The 13116-nt window shown below is 29.7% G+C and overlaps 1 non-coding gene across 1 annotated transcript; it reads left to right on the plus strand.

Moving 5' to 3' along the window:
* The first annotated feature begins 3969 nt into the window (after window positions 1–3969).
* Window positions 3970–4042, plus strand: trnaf-gaa (transfer RNA phenylalanine (anticodon GAA)). Its single transcript has one exon. It is a non-coding gene; the product is annotated as a tRNA-Phe (tRNA).
* The last annotated feature ends 9074 nt before the right edge of the window (window positions 4043–13116 follow it).

A 13116-nucleotide genomic window follows, 5' to 3' on the forward strand; every position in this document is an offset into this window, starting at 1 on the left:
CTACCGAAAAACTAGAGAAAAAACGCTGTCGGGCAGCTGCTGGTGAAAATTCGAGAAGAAAAATGTCTTATTATTATAGCTTCTTTGTTTCTAATACACAATATAGAGTTTGTAAATCCTACTATCTTTCAACATTGAATATTAGTAGCCAAAAATATTTTACTTTCACAAATTTGATAAATGCTTAACTACTGGAACGCCAATGCAATCAAAATTTGGAAGACATCTAAAAAAAAGCTTACCGGAAGATTCTAAAAAAGTTGTACGAGACCATATAAATCTTTTCCCAAGAATTGAGGCCCATTATTGCAGGAAAAAGACATTTAAAGAGTATATGGAAGGATCACTCAATATAGGTAAACTGTATGATCTTTTTAAAATATATTGTGATGAAAATGACTATATACCAGTAAAAGAACATATGTATCGTTATATCTTCAATCACGAGTTCAACATAGAATTTCAAAAACCAAAGAAAGATTTATGTGACACATGCTATGAATATTGCAACATTTATAATGCAAGCAATGAGCAGACAGATAGTTATAATAAGCACATAACATCAAGGAATGATACCAAAACTGAACGTGATAAAGATCGTCAAAATGCTGATCCTAAAACTGCAGTTGTTTGTATTGATCTTGAAAATGTTTTAAGTTTGCCTCGGGCTAATGTTGGAAACTTTTATTACAAACGGAAACTTTTAAATTATAATTAACTGATCATTGTTCGCTTAACAAGAAAGATTATTGCATCCTTTGGCATGAAGCTATGGCTGGTCGTGGAGGAAATAATCTTGCCAGTGCTGTAACATGTCTGCTTCTGAAAATCATGGATGACCTTGACGTAAATAAGTTTCTACTTTGGTTCGATTCATGTGTACCACAAAACCGCAATAGTTTCATGTCAGCAGCTTTATGTGAATTTATTATACGATACCCACAAATTAAAGTCATTGAGCAAAAGTTCTGCGAGCCAGGTCACTCCAGCATTCAAGAATGTGATGACTTTCATAGTCAAATTGAAAAATCTTTCTCTGTTGCAGAAATATTTAGTCCGCTTGGACTAGAAAGAGCTATTAAAAATGTAAACCGTAAATTTTTCAGAATTTGCTGAGAATTTTTCAGTTGTTGCTGGTTTTTCAAGTTATAAGTTAGTGCCTTATACAAGAGTTAAAAATCTTGTTTATCAAAATGGACTGCCATACCATGTTTTTTTTAAAACCTCATTTTCAGACAATTATTCACAAGCTCGTATTAATAAGTTTGTCAAGCGAGCAGCATCAAACATTTTTACCATACCATTAAAGACAAATATACCAATGGCAGCTTGCTTACGTGCTCCTTATCAGTCTTTATCTGCTAAAAAAGCCAATGATATCATTTCCATGTATTCATACATGCCTGCTGTTGATATTGCATTTTACAAAGCATTAATAAAGTGATTTTATATATGACTTTCTCTGTTATTTATTTAGTATTGATATATAAAACATATAATAATTATTATTATTTAGAAATCTTGATAAAATTTCTTATTTAGCTTATTATTTATAATAGTTTTTAATAAATACTTAAATTCTTGTAATAGAATCACAGGTATACGAAAAATAAAATCAAGTTCATCTTGCATGTTGTTTGTAATTAGATTAGTTTAATTGTTGTGTAAGACTTAAATATCTGTAAGACTTAAATAATTGATAGAAAATTTTAAAAAAGCTATTTCTTTGATAAATATTTTTCATCCCTTTCCTATACGCTATATATTACCTTTTTTTATTATGTAGCGAAGTGTTCTGTTTTAAATTAGATGTCTTAGTCTTGTTCAGAGCCGGCGCGAACAGGTATCAAACAAACTTGTAAGAACAGTGCAATAGCTAGTGGGTCAGAGCCCCTCCCAAAATAAATTTTCAAAAATTCCATTTTTAGGTATTTAAAAAAAAAAAAACTCCTTTTACTTTAAAAAGAGTTCCCATAGATTCGCCGGGTCCCAACCAACCCTAATTTAGGGGCGTGGGGGTGCAACAGCACTGCGTAAGAAGAATGACTACCTAGAACAAAATTTCATCGATTTTCAACATGTCTTTGTTAGAAAATGTAGTTAATATATTTAATATATAAGATGTAACAAAATAACATTTTTGTATTTTACAAAATACAAAAGTTATTTTGTTCTATCTCCAAAAGTGGGTGGGAAAATATGGGCGTTAGCGAAATTTTTATAAGTTTTTTTTATTTAAAAATAAACAACGGAAAAATCATAAATCTAAAGGAAATCTTTAACTCCCAAATAATTTTTTCAACTTAGCAGCAAACAAACTCAAACTTTGACATCGATTTTCTCAGTTTGCAAAAATATGGACTTAGAACAAAATAATTCTAACGTCGCGACTTGTCGGTCATCACTGTGTAACCTCCTTATGATGCTATCAGAATTTTATTCATTAGGTATGCAAAGACATCATGTATTAACAATGGCAAATATTTTATTTAATAATTATTGTCGACTCTATTCACCTTGTTCCCACAAGGAGCCAAAGCAGAAGTTGATAAAACTCAGCGCAAAGTAAAATTTTTGCAATGTTTTTAACAAAAACTGTAAAATAGTGTTTAGTAAAATATCTAAAAAGCTTGTATTTACTTTTTATTCTCTAAAGATTTTATCTCTTTTTTCTCAAAAATTTATTTTTAATACTTAAAAAACCCATTAATAAATTTTGTGGTAAATGCTAATATGAAATTATAGCAATATATAAATCTATATATACTAAATTGTTTAAACATAATTAGTTTTAGATACATTTAAGTTAATTTAAAATTTTTATAAATGTTATTCGTTAGTTATATTACAATGTTAGTTATAAACAAAATTAAAAAAAAAAAGAATAATAAATTCATCTTTTCACTTTTTATAAGTTACTTTTAGTAGATATATCATACAAACATTATATTCATGCGAAAATCGCCTAACTGAAAATGTAAATTACTGCAAAGAAATATTTTTAATCTTGCCTCCAGTTTTTTACGCAAGACGCGCGTTTGCAAGGCCTGTTATATAGTAAGCCATGTAGCAAACATATTTTTGGTTATGAAAAATTGAATTTTATTATTTTAGCATCAAAATTTTGCACCACAAATTAATTCATGCATGATGATATTATTTTAAAAACGCAAAAGGTGTAATAGCGTTTTAATTAGACAAGAGCCGCTAATTACTGCATATAAATTAAGCTAGTTATACTGATTCCTATAATTACCACGTAATGTCGATTCAAAAAATCTAAAGCAACTACTTACATCTTAGAAATTTTTTAGTATGACCCTAATCTACCCTACACACACATTTTTTTTTCTAAAAAAGTCATTTTAATTAAGATAAAAGAGAAAGACTTTATTTCTTCTGGTTAAAATCAGCAATAATATCAAATCGGAATAGTATTTTGGAACAAAAAAAAAAGATGAAATCGAAACAGTATTTAGGAACGGAATTTTTTAAAGAAACAATCCTAAAAGAACTTAAACGAAATCTTTAAAGTAAATTTTAAATCCGTTGTCGGTAAGAACCTGACTATATCATAAATATCACTCATTCCTTCTCTTTTTTATGTTTTTTTGTTGTATAAAAGGCACAATGACAAGCAGTGACTGAACCAGGATTTCTTAGGGGGAGGGAGGGGGGGGGAGAAGAGGAAAGGGGGGGAGAAAGTGAAAATATTTTTTTATTTTGTACCACATTTGCGTCTCCTATATAAAAAAAAGGACCTGCATTTCTAAGAAACTTTAGGACTTTTAGATTCTGATTAGGAAGGGGGCGGGAGAATGCCCCCTCCCTCTTCCCCCTTCCTTCCTGATTCCGTCACAGATGACAAGATAAAATACATTTTTCAAAAATTTTGTTGTTTGGTAGTGCTACTTTCTTAAAAATCAAAAATGCTACTATTTCTTTTTTAACTATATTCTTCCATCTATGGCCGAAATAGCTCAGTTGGGAGAGCGTCAGACTGAAGATCTGAAGGTCCCTGGTTCAATCCCGGGTTTCGGCATTATTTTTAAGTTACATTTTGTATAAATTTGTTTTTCTTTTTTTTCTTTAGCAATACAACATTGTGTTTACTTGTTAATTTTTGATTGGTTAATTTTAAACAATAAAAGATTGGTTTTAAGTTCATTTCTGATGAAATTGAAAATTCTCTTACACAAGTAGAAATAATGTTTTTATAGACTCCTCTATATCAACACAGCATTACAGCATTTTCTATGTTTTTATATGCAGAATTGCTAGTGTTGGAACAGGGGGGTGGAGAGTGCGATAGCCTTCTCTGCCCCCCCCCCCTCTGCCCTAACTAAAATATTAGGGGAGAGCTAGTGTTTGCCCCCATTATTTTAGCCTCTCCCCGCCCCTTATTTAGCACCCCTCCCTCCTTCCCCTATTTCCAAAACAAGCTTAATAAAAACTGTTAAAGCAACAGCGGAATGCTGTTCATTCTCCACACTGCAATGGCTCAATCACGATTAAACAGCACCATGGAAAAGTATATCCATAAATATCACTAAGATGCATGTTTCCATACTTTTCTGTTTTTCTAGTATAGAAGTATTTTTACTACGCAGGGACTTTATTGGGCTACGCATAATACTACTGAATGAACCATCGCTTCGTTAGTTTAAACGAGTCGGCACTTTTTAATTTTTTCTTATAATAATTCTAATATTTTAAAATATTTTATTTATAAAAATTATGAATTAACTCATAATATCTTCTTCGGCTTTAGGAAGATTATAACTTGATTTTACTAAACTTTCACGAACAAAGACTTTGTCACCCTCACTGATATACCATCAGGAGTGGCTATTTTAGCAACAATTCTTAAAAAGGCTTTTTTGCGACGGAAGTTCGGTAGTTTTAAATAGGTTTAGTAGCGGAATTTTACGTCGATAGTTTTAAATCGTTTGGTGGCGGCTATTTTAAAATTTATTATTAATAACAAGGGCAACTCAAAATTGGCCGAAAATGTTCAAAAAAATGTCCCAGCAAAATTATGACATTTGACTTTTTTGACTTTTTTCCTAAAATGGAAAATTTAATCAACTCTTTAATTCATAAATAAAAAGTTTTAGAAACTTTTTATTTATGAATTAAATAAACTCTAATAACATATCAAAAAGCAAGAAACATTATTTTACAAAAAATTTAGTGAGTTTATAAGATAAAGTCATTTTAAATATGTTAAGGTGGCATACCTCTTTCAAAATTATCTTGGAATTAAAATTTTATTCTCAAAATTAAAGTCGATCATATAAAAGATATTATCATTAAACATAATTAAATCGAAAAATTACAGTTATATTGTCATGAAAACCACCTATAATGATAACCATCTATAATAATAAACCACCTTTATCTATTATCACTATATCTCATTTTACAACGCTTAAAAAATAATTAAAAAACCAACAAATGTTTGTAAAGATTAGAGCAAAACTACCAGCAGCATAAAGAGATCTGTGTATATATAATATATAAGATATCTGTGTATTTGTTTTTTCTCATCATTTTTACATTTTCTTTTTACAGCCCTTGATTGTTTTTCAACGGAACTTAACGTCAGATTGATTTTATATGGTGATTGGTATAAACGTATTTAACTTTCCCTATTGCAGCCATCTATCATAAATTCTCCATGAATCATATTGAGTTTTTCAAAATTCATTACTAATGCTTTTCTTCAAATAAAGTTTCAATAACATCAAATGTTGCAAATTCCAAATGTAATAAAATTTTGTTTTCGGTATCGTTCCCATATCATCCTATTAAGAATCATTTTCGTTCTGAGTTTTTCCATGCATGCATTTTGCAAGCAGTTAATTGGAGCTAAGAATAAAATTCAGTATAGCAAAGTTTATACTTTTCAATTGAGCATTCAAAAATTAACTTTGCTCCAGCAAAGTTAATTAAATGTCTTCATACCAGTAATCTTTAAACCAGCTTCATACCAGTGGATGAGCTAGTATAATACAAAAACGAGTTTTAGCTTTATATATGCATCAGGGTGTTTTTATTCTTTCCAATCAAAAAACATTGCATTCAATATTTGGATTATACTTCACAATCCAAAACTTTTCCTGTCATCACAGATATACACCATTGTGTGAGGAAAAATCTCAACGTTGCCAAGTACCATCACAAGAAACACTAGTATTTACTAAATTGGATTCATCAGCAGTATGTTGGGATGTTTTTGTAATTTCAAGTGCAACATCTGATATGATTTCTACTGCAATTGCTTCAACTTTAGTGGCAATTTTACGAGAAATTTTAGTGGATGTTAGTGAATTGTTTTTAGTCATTGGTGGTAAATAATTTATTAGATAACTGAATCTTTTCAAGTCTGTATGTCCACATAAAAGCTTCGTATAAATTTTTTCGTATTAAAAGTTCTACTTCTTTCATAATCTTCTCGGATGTACAAAATTCATAACTATATCCACATTGACAGAATATAATCAAAATAAAAATATGTCCAGCCTAGGCAGCCGCTGTGGGTACAATGCGTTTAGAGAAGCCGACCAGCAAAAAATCAATTTTTTTTTTTTTTAATTTTTTTTTAAATCTTGAATCCATTAATTTCTAAGACTCAAATTATTTATCGCAGCGTTTAAAAAACAAACGTAAAAACCAGGCTGCGTAATACAAAAAAAGTAAAAAAGTCTTTAAATTCTTTATAAGTGATTCAAATAATTATTCAATTAAATAATTGAAAATGCTGCTGAAAAATTATTTGAACTTTCAGAATAAAAAAAATAATTCAGAAGTGATCAAGTCAAAGTAGAAGTGACCAAATAATAACATTGATAAATCTGGCTAAAAAAAAGCGATGGCAATAGAAAAAAAAGGCAACTTTATAACGAATTGCAAACCTAAATGTTGTTGGGTCTATGCCAAAGTTGACAACATTTTGTGATGCATTATCACATGAGGCAATGAATTGCCTCACGTATAACAGCTATGGATCAGATTCGTGATAAAGATTTTAATAAAAAGGCAGCAACTTTGGACTCCATCAGTGTGCGCTGATTTTTCAAGAAATCAAGATTTTTCAGAAACCTGTGACAATGTAAGAACTTTGTTACGTGCCTCAAAAGAGTTATCTCTTTAAAAGAACGCGATCGGTTGGTAGATTCTGCTAAGAGTAGGAAAACTAAGAATTCTTTAGCAAGGAAAAGTGAATTTTGCAACTGGAAATTGTTCATAAAGCAATCAGTGAGCGTGAGCAAAATAATTCAATCAATATCTTTGTTAATTGAAGTGAAACGTTTATTTAATGCAGTTCAGGATAGACTGCAATTTTTTTGTTAAATTCAAAATTGATTGCAATTTTCTTCGCTAAATCAAGTTCCAGGATTGATTGCAATTTCGTTTAACAGTTTCAGAGTGAAATGGAATATTGGAGAAATGTTTTGCGTTGGGTGGTGTCTGTCAACAAGTTTCTTCCAAAGTTTAAGTATATTAATATTCTTAGGTTTTTTATTTTTTTAATCTATTGGTCTATTAATATATACATATTCATGTAAACTTATCAACAAAAATCTAAAGAGTTTTTTTACGCATAACGCATCAGAGGGTTAGCATTTTGTGGAACACATTATAAAATTGGATCATTGTCATAATTAAAATTTCCTTGGCTTATTAGAGTTACTAGATGAATTCAACTCGTTTTTTTAGCAAAACATATAAACACGTAAACCAAGGTAAAGTAGCACAAAAAGCTTATTTTCAGATAACATTTAAGAAGAGTTTATCCAGGAACTTGGCGATTCTCTTTTACAAATAATTGGTAGTTATAAAACGTTTTTATATTTTTATTTGATATATTTTAAAATTGCCTTAAAAAGAGCACTTGACAAGTCTGAAATAACATTTCTTATATTGTCAAGCTTCTTTCCTACAGTTATTGAACTTAAAGCTACAAAATATTATTCAATTATAGTTGATTCAACCACAGACGTTTCGCAAGTAGATCAACTCTTTTTTTCAAATTTTGTTGTTCGGTATGTTATGGTTGACGGAAAACCAATTTTACATTTTTTTTATCACTCTTCTAACGAGAGGTCACGGAGCAGAAGATAAGTTTAATCTTGTCAAAATTAAATTTTGATACATGACATCAACATCACTGATTGCCTTGGGCAGTCTAATAATAATGCCTCCAGTATGTCTGGGGTCACCACTGGGTTGCAAGTCGGTATCAAGGAGTTAAACCCACTAGCTGAATATTTTTTATGCACCGGCCATTTTTTGAATTTGGTTAGTTTTGCAGCAGCTGCATCTTTCTTTGGCTTTTTCAACAGATACCTTTTATTCTGCTTTAACGCATTGAAGAAACGAAAAAGTTCCTACAAAACCTAACATGGCGGATTGCTGAGAAGAAACGAAAAAGTTCCTACAAAACCTAACATGACGGATTGACGTCAGTTGAGACATCAAGCATTAGTGGAAGAGAAAAAAATAAGAAGCTAAGGTTAATGTCAAAATAGATTGACTTTTAGCTGAGCTTAAGATGCAAAAACTAAACTAAAGGTTGATCAAGCTTATGCTCTACTTATCTCTTGTTTTGAATTTTTTTTCCGTCTTCCAAATATAAATTCTGTTGCAATTACATTGCACATCTAAGAACTTTTAAAAATCTACCCAAAGGAATTTTCCAAATAAATGTTTGCATATGTCTGCAACTAGAAAACCAAATCATCTAGATTTACTTTTGATTATTCAATCGAAGAATCTTAAATCCATATTCCCATATGTCGACGTTGTTCTGAGGATGTTTCTTTCAGCTGCTGTTACAAATTGTACCAGAGAAAGTTCCTTTTCAAATTTAAAAAGGGTGAAAAATTGCTACAGGTCTAATAGTGGACAGAAATGTCTGTCAACTTCAACTGTTCCTCAAATTGAAAACGTTCTTTTTAACGATATCAACGTTGTAGTGTAGTGTAGATGGAGGCCAGGATGAACTAAACACGGGCCTGTTGGTCAAACACAGTTAGAAACACTTTACGTAGGAAAAAATTGTTGACTTTGCAGCTGTTAGAAAAACTATGTTGACGGCCAGAGATTGGCTCACAAGATTAAGGTGGTGTAAGGAGATAATTGGGTAGTCTTTGCAGAAGTGGAAGCAAGTAATTTTTTGTGATGAAAGTAAATTTGAAGTAAAAATAGAAAAAGCAAAGATTTTTTTTAGAAAATATAAAATCAGAAAAGTATAGTAATTGCTTTAATTTTATTGGAGTAGGAGTGTTTAACAATTATACAGGTCGAATAAACCAATATACATACATAAAGACGCTAGAGAATTGCATTTTTCCATCAGTAGACATTGTGATTGATCGAAACTAATGGTGGCAATTTCAACAAGATTAGACGCCTGTCCACATTGCTCGTACAGTAAAAGCATGGATAAAATAAAATAAAACAGATTTATTGCCCTGGGCAGCTTGATCACTAGATTTTAATCCAATCGAATCTATTTGGGCTTGGAAGGAGAAAAAAACTAGTCAAGATGCAAATATGATCCAAATATAGCCTAAAGCAAGAACTAAATACCATATAAAGAAGAGTTCCAAACTAAATCTGCAACATTGTTGTAAAATCAATGCAAAAAAGATGTGCTGCTTGCAAAAAAGCTCGTAGGGGATATTTTAGATACTAGCTTAGATGTTGATTTTGTTGCTTTAATTTTTTATATATATTGCAGTTTTTTTATTGATATTTTTTATTATTATGTTTGATAACGTTTTTATATACAACTTTATGTTTTAGTATGCCATTTAAGATGCAAGTGTTGTTAAAAAAGGATTTTTCTCGCAAATAAAAAAAAATTTGTTCAGTATCTTCTTCAGTTTTGCTCAAAGTGGTGACTTTTTAACATAAACATAAAAAATATTTATTGGCTTTATTACATAAACTGACTATCGTACAGCATGCTTCTACAAGGGAGTATTGCTACACCAACTATCTTATAGCCTGCTGCTACAAGGAAGTGCTGCTAAATCGACAGAGGGTTTAGCAAGGGCAGCAATTTTTTTTATTTTTATTATTTCAATTAAAACTCCTAATGTTTAAAAACCCTCCACTGAGACGAGAGCGCAACAAGCGAAAAATAAAATGATCTTAGCTCGCTTAAGCTTTATCTAAATTTACTTTGTGTTTGTTAAGAATTTTGTATTTTTTTACTAGGTTTACCTATAGTTCTTCATTGCCCTGTAGAACAATGATTTTTTTATTTAACTTACACAGTCTGTGTCAGATGTCTTAAAAGACATCTGATATAGACTATAAACTGCTCTTTACGAGCAGTGGTCATCAAACGCAAAACATTTTCCGAACAAAACTTGCTAAAAATATCTTATTATTTGCCGGTGGCAGTGTACACAGTGAATGGCTAATTTTGAAATTATGTATAATTTATAAGAAAAGCTACCATCAAAATATCAAAATGTTTTTATCATAGCTTACCACCTATAGATTTAAAGTATCAAATATGCTAATTATTTGTTAAAATAAAAAATAAAAAAAATAGTTATACATTAATCCTGTTTTATGTTTTTTTCCCCCCGGTTTAATCAGGTATTCGAAATTTGGCTGAATAGTTCCCAATAACAATAATTAAAGTTAAACTAATTATAATAAATTAAAGTAATTATTTTGAAATAGTTAATCAGCCGAATATCGAATAGAAAAAAAGTAGCCAAATGTACCGAATAGTCGCTAATTATTTGTAGCAACTCTAAAATAAACACTGCCTTCTATAGGCTATGCGATAATATACGAAAAAGACTTTTAAAGTAAAAGGTTTTGCTTGTTTTTACTGAGTCTATTTTCATGTCTGATTTTTATCCAAAAATGATTAATTGGTTAAAAATGATTAATTGTATAATATAACCAATTAATCATTTTTGGGAAAAAATCAAACATGAAAATCATTATTGAAAAAAATTAGACATGAAAATCCTTTTTGGAAAAAAATCTTATATTATAAGATACAAAATATAAAAACTGTCCGAATATTATTTGAATAGTTTTTTATTACTTAACCCGTTCAAAGAATAGAAATGTTTTTATTTTTATTATCATTTAAAGTTAAAGTTTATTAATACCAACATTGAAAAAAAAAACTTTTTTAGGGTGCGGATTCCGGATTTTTTTTATTCGAGTTTAATGTTCATACTGATGCTAACCATGTTTTTGTTAAAAAATGGCAGGTCATCATCCCCTGGAAGCATTCTAAATATAAATTTTGAACTAACTTAAACTAAATATTTTCCAAAAGTCATGCGTTCTACTAAAGTCGTTACAAAAAGTACAGATGAAAGCAATTATTAATGAGACACCAAGTATACTCTGGAGTATGAATAATTCTAATTTTAGCTATTTATCGCATAATGAACATAACGAACACGATGAATGATTTTCCTATAATGAACTAAATGTTATGAAAGAATTATTGAAATCGAATACTATATAAAATGTTAAAATGTATTATTTTCAAAAATTGGATTATGATATTTTAAATAGCCTAGATTACCAAGCTCACAATAAAAAAAAAAACTCTGTTTGGGAAAGTTATTTGATTGATTACTAGAATCAACGTAAACTTCGTGAACCTTTTAAACCAAAAAAATTTATCAGCTCTACCAGTTTAATATAATAAGACAATAAGAAACATTTGCGTCACGTGGAAATACTTTTATATGATTATGCAATAAAATGACAGCTGTCTCATCTATACAATTAAATAAAAAAACTTCATTATGCAAAGTATTGTGATTAATATATTTTACTATTTTGTTAAAAATTGTTCTATCTATTCAATTACCCTTGTATAACTCCTCTATAACTACATAACAAAAAGTTTTTAAATCATATTCAATTACCCTTGTATAACTCCTCTATAACTACTTGTATAACTCCTCTATAACTACTTGTATAACTCCTCTATAACTACTTGTATAACTCCTCTATAACTACTTGTATAACTCCTCTATAACTACTTGTATAACTCCTCTATAACTACTTGTATAACTCCTCTATAACTACTTGTATAACTCCTCTATAACTACTTGTATAACTCCTCTATAACTACTTGTATAACTCCTCTATAACTACTTGTATAACTCCTCTATAACTACTTGTATAACTCCTCTATAACTACTTGTATAACTCCTCTATAACTACTTGTATAACTCCTCTATAACTACTTGTATAACTCCTCTATAACTACTTGTATAACTCCTCTATAACTACTTGTATAACTCCTCTATAACTACTTGTATAACTCCTCTATAACTACTTGTATAACTCCTCTATAACTACTTGTATAACTCCTCTATAACTACTTGTATAACTCCTCTATAACTACTTGTATAACTCCTCTATAACTACTTGTATAACTCCTCTATAACTACTTGTATAACTCCTCTATAACTACTTGTATAACTCCTCTATAACTACTTGTATAACTCCTCTATAACTACTTGTATAACTCCTCTATAACTACTTGTATAACTCCTCTATAACTACTTGTATAACTCCTCTATAACTACTTGTATAACTCCTCTATAACTACTTGTATAACTCCTCTATAACTACTTGTATAACTCCTCTATAACTACTTGTATAACTCCTCTATAACTACTTGTATAACTCCTCTATAACTACTTGTATAACTCCTCTATAACTACTTGTATAACTCCTCTATAACTACTTGTATAACTCCTCTATAACTACATAACAAAAAGTTTTTAAATCATATGGTTATTCTAGAACTCTACTCTAGCACGTTGCCATAAAGATATCAAACCAATAAATCAATTTTGAACTACGAAGGAAAGCTTAGGATTTTAATTTCAACACATTTCGGCTCGTACATATAAATATTAATAGAATCTGAAGCAAACCCTTATGTCTTTTTCAACCTAAAATTCTTAGAATCAAGTAATGCACCTAAAACCCGCAATTTAATAAAGATAATTTTATTTACCCATTCTAAAAAAAAACCTTATTTGAAAATTTGAAAAACCAAATACTTATATTAAATTTAATACAAAAAGAAAAAAAAAAAAA

The sequence above is a fragment of the Hydra vulgaris genome, chromosome 01 (assembly GCF_038396675.1).
Source record: "Hydra vulgaris chromosome 01, alternate assembly HydraT2T_AEP".
Classification (NCBI taxonomy): domain Eukaryota; kingdom Metazoa; phylum Cnidaria; class Hydrozoa; order Anthoathecata; family Hydridae; genus Hydra; species Hydra vulgaris.